The following is an 11,801-nucleotide window of genomic DNA, read 5'->3' as shown; positions in this document are numbered from 1 at the left end:
ATGAAAGCCGTATATATATATGTACATATATGGGTATGTATGTATTAATAAAATGTCACATTTTGTGTATAGTATTGGTATGTATAAACCATAATTATATATGTTGTTAGTAAAAAGAGTAATACTATGTAGTTAGGCATATGTGCTATGTAGGTTGTGTTACATATGGGTAAACTTATAAATAGTATAAGGAAGTGGTATTATGTGCTTGTAAAGAATAAATATATGTTATGTGTTATGCCTATGTTGAAGTTGGGAAATGTATATGTTATATGCATTGAGATGTATGTGTCAAATATGAGAGTTATGTGAAAAGTGTGGGGTTGAAAGTGTAGAATTGTTAAACTTGAATTACCATTGTGAAAGGTTGTTAGTGGATTATCCAAACTTGAATTACCATTGTGAAAGGTTGTTAGTGGATTATCCAAATGTTTTGCAAAATTGTGAAAGGTTGTTAGTGGATTATCCAAATGTTTTGCAAAAGAAAAGGAGAATTTTTGAGTTGGGTTAAAAGGAGAATTAATTCCGAGTATGAATTTTTGAGTTGGGTTAAAAGGAGAATTAATTCCGAGTATTGGAATTGACCCAAGTAGGTCCAAATTATTTTCAATGCAAGAAAAAATTGACCCAAGTAGGTCCAAATTATTTTCAATGCAAGAAAAAGGGAAAGAGTAGAAAAATGTTTTCAAACCTTAGTTCTAGTAAAAGTGGTGAAGGAACTTGTTAACCACAGAATAAAGATGAGCTTAAAGTGCCTATTCCGCATGGTAATTATGTGTATGATCAATCATACTGTGGGCGAAGTCTATTCGCCGAGTACTATATCACCCGGAAGGAAAAGGTACTCCTACGGGGGTGTGCACACTTAAGTATAGTCACTCTATGTTCGGGTAGGTGTCGTTCTTATGAACCTAGTGAGGCTAGCTAGGAATCATTCCAACGCTCCTATAAGTCCAGGGGATCAGTATTAGACCGGGCGATGACCCCTAAACCCGAGTTCAACGATCCAAGTGGTCAAAAGTGGAGAAAGGACTCCAAAGGCCTCACACTTTCTATCTAGGACTAAGTGGAATTTCGAAATATGAATGTAGTTACGCCGTAGCTACGGGAAAGAGAGATGTAACAAGTTTTTAAGTACCCAAAGGTTGTGGGTGATCTCTCTCTTGAAAAGTGAAAGGTGATGAGAATCTCATTATGAGGGAAAGGTTTTTTTACCAAGGTGATTACAAGCAAGATGTGTGATTTATGTTTTCTACTACTTACTAGTATGCTTAATTGTTTAACAATATATTATTAGGTATGTAAATGATTACCAAATGACCTTGTCAAGAGGGAAAATGATATGAGACGTTATTGAATTTTGCTCATAATGTATGCAAGTTGCTATTTATAACTGTTGCAGGTAGAATCTTTGCCGATGAGTAAGGTATAGGGTTTTCTATGTAACAATTTTTACAAAAACCTTTATTTAGTTTTGAATGACCCATGGATATCCTTACTTAGCCGTCGTGCTGACTACACTTCACTGTGTTCCTAACAGATGCAGTCTAGCGTCAATTCCTGTAGCCCGGTGAACTCTGGAAGTTCACCGGAGTATGTTTGTCAAGGCATGGATTATGACGAGTACATACAGATGATGGAGGGAGAAGACCCATACGCACCTGGTTATGCTCCTGAGGCTCCCACCAACCCAGATACTCCTATGGCTCCGTCGGCCCCTTTTGTCTCTTGCCCTGTTATGGACGAGGTCAAGGCTGCTTATGGCTTTTACCCCATAGAGCCGTTAGATGGTAGCGATCCCCTGGAGTTCATTGTGCACTACCCCTACCCTTGGGACCCTAGTCCTCGGGATGTTTGGGAGGAGTGGTCGATGGTCATAACCACATCTCGGTTTTTGGACCACATTACCTGGTACGAGGGGGAGTGGCACCTGGCCTGGGGAGAGTTCACCGGCCCCGTGTACCGCATGATTGACTAGACGTCGGATCCGTGGGAGTCTTTGGGAAATTTTTTGGTGTACATATATTTTTTTGTAGCCTTAGTGATGGCTAGGCATGACCAGTTGCGTCTAGGTTGAACCTTGTTTGTATTTTGGCCCGAGGGGCAATCTTATGTATGTATCGTTGTAAGAATATATATTTTGCTTAATGAAGCTTTCCAGTTGATATGTATAAAAGTGCTTAAGTATCTGTTGGGTGATGGTTGTGGTTAGAAGAGTTCCCTTTAGCCTGTGCACCTAGAGTGAGGTTTATCACGGAATGATAGAACTCTCTCTCAAGGTGCGGCGGTAATGCCTCGGATGTACTGGAAGGTAGGTCCGGGGTGTTACACAATAAGATTTTGAAAAGCTTCCGCATTCTAAGTATTGTTTTAAGAATTGCTTAATTAATTGGTGAAAATAAGAAAAAAAAAACAGGCCGTTTTTCGGGGTGTTACAAATTGGTATCAGAGCAGTTCGAACCTTTTGGAGCCTAGGTTGTGATAGAGCCTAGGTTTGAATTCTAGAAATTAAAGATATTGTGGGAAAAGAAGTCTAGGAATATGACTAGTATCTACGATTGGATTTCGTGGCGAGGTTGTGAGTTTAATTTATTTAATTGATTATTTGACATTTTATGTGCAAGTTGTTATCTGTTGGTTGTGGCTATTGCACCCCAAGAGTGTGCATTCTCCAGGTATGTACTTAATTGCTTAATACTTTGCTGATTTAAAGCACGATATGAAAATTTTTGATTATGTGTACCTTTTTGCCTCTACGTGTTTGCTTCAGGTAATAGTTCAAGTTACGGGGACGTAACTTTTATTTTAAGGGTAGGTTATAACACCTCATTTTTAGGTGTGGTAGCCTAGACTTGAAGAATTTGATTTTTGGACCATAGCTTTAAGATAGACTGCTTCGGGGACGAAGCTTTCTTTTAAGGAGGGTAGATTGTAATACCCGAGATTTTCAGCTCCCAATTTTATCCATTTTAATTCCAACGTTATTCCTATTTCTTCCTCAATGTTCATTTAGTCTCTAAACCATATTCATTGAACTCTATTCCTATATTCATATTCATTTGAGCCTTGAGTCATATTCATTTGGACCAAATAGTTAAGATACTATCAAGTATATTTTTATAATTATGATATTCTATACTTTAAATTATATGGTACATGTAGTAAAGTTATTTAATTTTAATTATTTTATATGGTATATAAATATATATACGTATGATATGTATGACATATATATATATATATATATTAATATTTTATGTATAGTATATATATTTGTGTTTGACCGTGCATACATATATATTTTAATAAAATATATGTATTTATAATATTATTTTAAATTAAGTATAATAATCAATATTTAATTGATAGGGGTTATGATTTGGGATGTTACTACTCATCCACACTTATGACAATTTATTCTCCATAATTCCCATTCATTCTTGATAGATAATTTGGTCTTCTTATTCCTTTCTCTTCCCCTAGCTTGGCCGACATTAGCTTGTGGAATGGAAGAATTGTTCTTCTTCTTCTTTCTTCCTCTTCTCCTTACCTATTTGCTTCCATAAAAAAAAAATTATTCTTCTATTTTATTCAAGAGTTGGAACCATCCCTTCTTGGCTAGTAAGTTCTTTTGTTCTTTTATGGGTAAAATAGATGTGGAATTTTGTTGATTATATGTTAAATAATGGGTATTGTTTTGTTGGTTTATATTTTGTGATGATGATGACGGTAAAGGAGGAGACATTGAACCTTTGAAGGTTTAAGAGAAATATTAGAAGAATTAAGCCATCCAAGTAACTAGGTTGATTTTCTCTCTTGCTTTCCCTTAAATTAAATTAATATTTTTATATATATATGTATATATATCCTAGTGAAAGGATAAAGTATGGCTTGATGATTGAATATGTGAAAATCCCTATTTTTCATATCAAACATGGGTGGTATATATGATATATGAAATTTGTTCTAAGGAATTGAAATGGTTATAGAGATGTATGATTCAATTACTAAAATTTTATTTTATGAAAATGCTTGAAACTATGTACGTATGGAAATTTTAATATAAAAACATATATATAAATATTAGTGTGTGTAAGTCAGGTACGTATGATATATATATATATATATCTTTTACAAAATTCTATTTCATAAAAATTATTATGTACGTATAATATATATGTATACTTCTTATATAATAATATATATATTTATATATTTAATGATTACGCACGTATGAATCTTTAAATAAAAAAAATATTTTTATATATTTCTTTTATATATAATAGCATGATGTACCTATGTTTATTAAAAAAAAATTATTTGCTTAGTACATACAAATATATGTATATCTTGATTTTCTTATGGGTTAGGTATAAAATGGTTAAGTGCTTCAATTAAAATTTTGTACAGTAATATATGCATGTGTTAAATTATCAATTATGTATATTACATGTATATGTGCATTATATGTATGTACTCGATTAGTTATATATTATAGGGCCATATACAAAATGTATTTTTTATGAGTACTAAACCGTATGAGTAGTAAATATACATGTACATATGTTTATTTTATAGTATATGTATTTTTCCATTATACAGTATTTATGTATACATGGTATTCATTGCAAAAGTGTAATTATATATACTTATGTGCACCGTATTTGTTGAGGTATTTTGTATGATGTTTGGGATGAGATAAAAGGATTTTATTTAAACCATTAAAGTGTAAGATGAGATTTCATGTTTTGGGTACAAGTAAGATGTTGATCAAGGTATTGATTTGCAAGTTATTATTTTATTTTGAGCCAAAAGTTTATTCATACTAATTGATTTTGAAGTTATGGTTGAGATTGTGGTACAGTGAGCATGTAAATGTAAATATTTTATGATGTGTTGTGGAGTGTGTACTTATTTCTTGAAGAAATAAATTTTGGAGCCTAAGGGCTATGTTTTATTACATAAAATATTTTGAAAAGTTTTGGAAGATATGTGAGTTGGAAATTGTGGAGTATTTAGCTGTATGCTGAATACTAGGGCTATGCCCTATTGAGGAGTGGTTAGGATAATTCTACCACTAGAGTGCATACCCTGTTTGAGGAGTATTCGGTAGGAACAATCCCGGGATACTAGGGCATTTATTGTCCTTTTGATTTGAGGAGTGGTTAGGTTTTGCCTACCACTAGGGTCTTTGTACCCTGTTTTGAAGAGTATTTGGTAGGAATTTCCCCGAATACTGGGACTAGTAACCTCCCGGTGAGGCTTGGAATCCTCACTCGGGGGTGTGCACACTTAAGGTTAGAGTCCTGTTTCCATTGACATGAGAATTTTGCAGAGTGTTCAGCGTGGAGCTGTTCACTAGGGCCTAAGTATAAAGGACCCTGTCCCATTGTGTATGTGATGTGCTTCCATATGTATTTTGTGGTGTGCAAGTATGGCACAAAATAAAGTTTTTGAGAAAATTTTATAAGTGATGATATTATGAAAAGTTCATATGCTTTTTGATATGTTTATCTATAACTTGTTTTTCTGAATCAAAAGTGCAGTGCAACTGAGTTTTGGAAGAAGGGGTAAAGTGAAGTAAATTTATTTTTCTAAAAATTATTTTTCGGGACAAGCAGTCCCTTACTTAGAAAGTGTTGCTAACCCCTTATTTTCTTGTTGTGTTTTTGAAATTTTTATTTGAGAAGCAGGAGATAATTGAGGAGTTATGCTGAGATGAGCGCGGTAGGGCGAGCTGTTATTGATTCCCAAGACTTAGCATACAATTTATGTATTTCAGGACTTGATTCAGTTTTATGATGTTAAAGAGTTTGGTTGAGCATTCTAAAATATTTTTATTTTGTTTTATTTAAGTTAGCCTTAGCACTTAGGTATTGTGGTTGCCTAAGTGTGGCGGTAATGCCCTCAATAAGATTTTGAACAGCTTCCGCATTCTAAGTTTAGTTTTAAGAATTGCTTAATTAATTGGTGAAAATAAGAAAAAAAAAACAGGCCGTTTTTGGGGGTGTTACATAAAGAGTCTTGGGGGCAAGAGAATATCTTACAGAGGGGTACCCGATTAGCCCGAGGTCAGATTGGTCTGCATGATTAAGATCAGGAAATATCTAGACAAAGGACATGAAGTTTTCCTATGTGCAGTTGAAGATCTTAGCGCTCATAAGGAGGAAGCTCAGCAGATACCCGTTGTATATGAGTTCCCGGATGTTTTCCCCGAAGAGATCCCTGGACTACCGCTTCCCTGAGAAATAGAGTTCACTATCGATTTGATGCCTAGAACTACCCCAATATCTAAGGCTCCTTACCGAATGGCGCCAAATGAAATGCAAGAGTTAAAAGAGCAATTACAGGACCTGCTGAGCAAGGGTTACATCCGGCCGAGTGTGTCATCGTGAGGAGCCCCTGTACTCTTTGTAAGAAAGAAGGATGGCAGTATGCGACTCTACATCGATTACCGGGAGCTGAACCGAGTGACAGTTAAGAACAAGTACCCCCTACCACGGATTGATGATTTGTTTGATCAACTTAAGGGAGCCGGCATTTTCTCTAAGATTGACTTACGATCAGGATTTCACCAGGTAAGGGTGGCAAATGCAGATATTCCAAAGACAGCATTCCGGACCCGCTATGGCCATTATGAGTTCACAGTGATGCCGTTTGGACTAACGAATGCCCTAGCCGCGTTCATGGACCTGATGAATCGCGTGTTTCTGCCCTACATGGATGAGTTTGTGGTAGTATTCATAGACGACATCTTGGTCTACTCCCGCAATCCGTCTGAGCATGAGAAGCATCTCAGGACAGTGTTGCAAATCCTAAGGGAAAAACAGTTGTATGCCAAATTGTCAAAGTGTGAGTTCTAGAAGACCAGCGTAGCATTCTTGGGCCATGTAATAGCAAAGAAGGGAATCTCGGTGGATCCCGCTAAGGTTCAGGCAGTGATGGAATGGCCTGTACCGACAACAGTGTCCGAGGTCCGAAGCTTTCTTGGTTTGGTAGGGTATTACAGGAGGTTTGTCCCGGATTTCTCAAAGATAGTGCAACCCATAACGCAGCTTATGAAGAAGACAACACCCTTTAAGTGGGATAGCAATTGCGCTGACGCTTTTCAAGAATTGAAGAAAAGGTTGACATCCGCCCCAGTTTTGACCCTACCATCCGGAACCGAAGGGTTCGAGGTGTTCAGTGATGCATCGAAGAAAGGCCTAGGATGCGTGTTGATGCAGCAGGGCAGGGTAGTGGCCTATGCGTCCCGACAGCTTAAGAGTCATGAAGAGATCTACCCCACGCACGATTTGGAGCTGGTCGCCGTAGTCTTTGCATTAAAGATTTGGAGACACTATCTTTACGGGGTGCAGTGCAAGATCTATACCGACCACAAGAGCTTAAAGTACATCTTCACACAGAAAGAGTTGAACATGCGACAAAGGCGTTGGTTGGAACTCATTAAGGATTATGATTTGATCATACAGTACCACGAGGGGAAGGCGAACGTAGTGGCAGACGCACTAAGCAGAAAGACTAGACATTCGCTTAATGCCACGTGGGTGCTCGCAAATGACTTGTGTAAAGAGTTTCAGAGAATGAATATTGCAGTGGTGAAGGAGGGACAGATGGACGAGGAGATCCGACTCTTCAACATGCAGATTTTACTCGCATGGCTCGTCGACATCCGGAGGAGCCAGATTGGCGACGCCGGACTGGGCAAGTTGAGAGCCAGCTTAGTCGATGGCAAGAAAGGACCCTTTGAGGTACATTCTGATGGTAGTTTGCGTTATCAAGGGCGTTAGTGTGTACCAACTTCGTGTAAGGAACTGAAAAAGCAGATATTGGAAGAAAGTCATCATACTCCATACTCAGTACACCCTGGTGGCCTAAGGATATGAAGAAACTATTCTGGTGGCCTAATATGAAAAGGGAGGTAGCAGACTTCGTGAGCCGATGTCACTACTACACAGACATCTTTTAACGTCGGCTAAATGGACCATTTAACGTCGGCTAAAATCCGACGTTGATCTGGCCGACGTTGTAAGGGTACACATACAACGTCGGCTAAATGTTAGCCGATGTTGTAAGGTACACATACAACGTCAGCTAAATGTTAACCGACGTTGTAAGGTACACATACAACGTCGGCTATTTACAAATAGCCGACGTTGTAGGTAACTGAAAAACAAATAAAATACCCTACAACGTCGGCTATTTACAAATAGCCGACGTTGTAGATAATTTGAAAACTACTAAAATACCATACCGATGTAAATAGCCGACGTTGTAGGTAACTTAAAAACAAATAAAATACCTTACAACGTCGGCTATTTACAAATAGCCGACGTTGTAGGTAATTTGAAAACTACTAAAATATCCTACAACGTCGGCTATTTACAAATAGCCGACGTTGTAGGTAACTTAAAAACAAATAAAATACCCTACAACGTTAGCTATTTACAAATAGCCGACGTTGTAGGTAATTTGAAAGCTACTAAAATACCCTACAACGTCGGCTCTTTACAAATAGCCGACGTTGTAGGTAATTTGAAAACTACTAAAATACCCTACAACGTCGGCTCTTTACAAATAGCCGACGTTGTAGGTAATTTAAAAACTACTAAAATACCCTACAACGTCGGCTCTTTACAAATAGCCAACGTTGTAGGTAATTTAAAAACAAAAAAATTACCCTACAACGTCGGCTAATAAGACTAGCCGACGTTGTAGGGTAATATTTTTTTACTATTCATTTTCATTTTCTATTTACACCCAAAACCTGCTCAAATATAAATAGTTATCACAATCACATTCAAAACCTGTACAAATGTATAAAATACTTACCAAACAATTAATCCATTTTGGTAGAGAATGGTACCTTTGCTCTTGGATCAATAACTTTATCAACACTACCATTACCACAATTTTTGAAAAGAAGAGTGGATTCTAGAGGGCAGGACTCAGGAGACCCGCTTGTTACACTAACTGAAAGCATAAAACAGTGAAGTTCCAATTCAAGTTTTACAAAAGCTAAATACTTCAATAAGAAATTAACAAATATTTTGGTGCCCCCACCCAAACCCAATTATAACAATTGAAGTCAAGAAGAATAAACCCCAACAACATTAACACCAACTGTGATGGAGAGAAGAAAGAAGAAGGATAGGAACTGATTACTCTTATCCGTTATCCCATGGATATGATGTTCATACATCTACTTTATATATTGAGACACCCACTTAAATCCATCGCCATACCCCATTTTGCGAACAATACTGCACATAAATACCTCTATAGGGCGGACACTAGACTCTGCGAGGTTCACCTTTCCCTTGCCAGTGGTAATACCAGTCAGGCCAAGGTGGTAACGCAGCTCGTCTTCTGAGGCAGCATAGGGTATGTCTATCTTGTTTCCTAATATGAGGAAGGGAACACTGGCAAGGACCTCATCAGAGAGTAGTGCATCTAATTCCTTCTTAGATTCTACAAAACGTTCTTTGTCAAATGCATCCACCAAGTAAACTACAGCATTAACCTGCACAACAGCATTTCATGCCTATATTACTCCTCCTAGAACAATGAATTAATTAAGCTCCACAATTTTCAATGAAAATATATAATAAGCACTATACTAAGCAGTAGATGTAGATGGACTACTATTCAACACTAGAGTAGTGGTATTTGGTTTAAAGCAAAACTAAGAGATGAATTCATTTCATTACACAAATTCAAGATCGAAAACACATCAAAAGATAAAAATTTCCAGCACACTTTGAACTCTAAAGCAAGCTGATAACTCATTCTAAGAGCAATGCTCATATGCTGCTAGGTTAATTGAGAAACTCTACATGGGTACATGACAAATTTGTATATGCTCTTTTTAATAGAAACATAAGCACCCAAAGCCAGTGGAACAATTCCTTAATTTACTTCACCTATGGCACAATTAGCATATTAGACCATAATATTAAAGAAACATCGAAGAAAACAAGATGTCAACTTTAGAGTAAGATGAGATGAGAGCTCATTGTAACTTGTAAGAACATATTTAAATGGCATTCTTAGTTTCACAAAACAATTTTCAATAATAAGTGCACAACTGGAAGAGTAAAATTCAATCCAACCACACTGAGTAAAACATTCAGAATAGAATATAAGAAAGACAAATCCAATGTTTATCTTGGTTGCAACTTGCAAATAATATGTAAAGGGGAATAATAAACTAACATAATCAGAAATTGATACACTAGCAGCAATAAGATGACAGAAACAATGGCTTAAAGTAACAAAAAATTTATACACTATGAGAAGTATATACCAATAGCAACAACTTACAACAGATCTACACAAGTGGAATTGTACTCAATGTTTTGAGCTTACTACTAGTGGACAGTAAATATGCTGAGAACATAGTATAAGCATAACAATATTGTATAAGACCAAATCAGTAAACAATAGCAGTATAAGCAAACAGAGTGAATTGAAATTGGTACCTTGGCATAGTAGTCTTTCTAGACTCTGCAAGCGATCTGATGGCCTCCCAAGTCAAAAGCATACCAGATTTCCGCCAGGCAGTGCGGCGGCACCGGCGAGGAGGAGGCCGGGCGTGCGGCGGCGCGGAAGGGACAGACGTGCAGCGGCTACTCCGGAGGACCCCTGGCGTGCGGTGGCGGCGGGCGTCCTTCTGCGCTGGGCGAGAGCGACAGCGCTGGGCGAGGGCGAGGGCGACGGCGCTGGGCGACGACGACGGCGATGGTGCTACGCTGGGCGAAGGCGAGGACGGCTGTTGTGTGTTGTAGGCGAGGACGACGCAGTGTGATGTTAACAAGTTTAATTTATCCGACTTAATTCATAACCCTACAACGTCGGTTACTTATAGTAACCAACGTTGTAGGTTCAAATAAATTAATACGGCGCGATACAACGTCGGCTAAATCCCTAGCCGATGTCGTATCGCGCCCAAGGCGTAAAAAAAATTCGATACGACGTCGGCTAAATCTTCTAGCCGACGTTGTATCATAGGCCGAATGTTATTATGTGCGATACGACGTCGGCTAATGTTCTAGCCGACATCGTATCGCGGTGTAGTATAATGTACACCCTTTAACGTCGGCTATTAGTAAATAACCGACGTTGAAGGGTTTTTATTTATTTTTAATTAATTAATGAACCTTTAACTTCGGGTATTTATTTAGCCGACATTAAATACCCGACGTTGTATGTGATTTCTGTAGTAGTGTGTCTAAATTGCCAGAAGGTTAAAGTAGAAAGGTGTAAGACTAAGGGAATGGTACAACCCCTAGAGATACCTGAAGGGAAACGAGATTCAATCTCGATGGATTTCGTGGGTGGATTACCGTTGACCAAGACTGGGAAAGACAAAATCTGGGTAATTGTGGATCGCCTCACATCAATCAAGTAGTAAAATATCATGGAGTACCTCGCGACATCGTGTCTGATCGAGACTCAAGGTTCTTGTCACAGTTTTGGAAGTCAATGTAGGCAGCTTTGGGTACTAGGCTGAAAATGAGCACTACTTTTCATCCCGCCACCGATGGGCATACTGAGCGGACCATTTAGACGTTGGAAATATGTTACAGGCTTGTATGCTGGATTTTCAAGGATCATGGGAAGAGCATCTCGATTTGATTGAGTTTTCTTACAACAACAGCTACCACGCCAGTATTCAGATGGCACCCTATGAGGCCCTCTATGGCCAGAAGTGTAGAATCCCGCTATGTTGGGAAGACTTGGTAAACCCAGTGACCTTGGGGCCACAATATCTGCAGGAAGCCACGGAGAAGGTCAAGTTA

At 38.0% G+C, this 11,801-nt stretch overlaps 1 pseudogene; it reads right to left on the bottom strand.

Annotated features, from left to right (window-relative positions):
- Window positions 1–9,202: 9,202 nt before the first annotated feature.
- LOC116024091 lies at window positions 9,203–11,564 on the bottom strand (annotated as a pseudogene).
- Window positions 11,565–11,801: the final 237 nt, after the last annotated feature.

The sequence above is a fragment of the Ipomoea triloba genome, chromosome 7, assembly GCF_003576645.1.
Source record: "Ipomoea triloba cultivar NCNSP0323 chromosome 7, ASM357664v1".
In the NCBI taxonomy this organism is placed as follows: Eukaryota; Viridiplantae; Streptophyta; class Magnoliopsida; order Solanales; family Convolvulaceae; genus Ipomoea; species Ipomoea triloba.
Note: the sequence above shows the minus strand (reverse complement) of the source record. Positions and strands in the feature narration are given on the sequence as shown.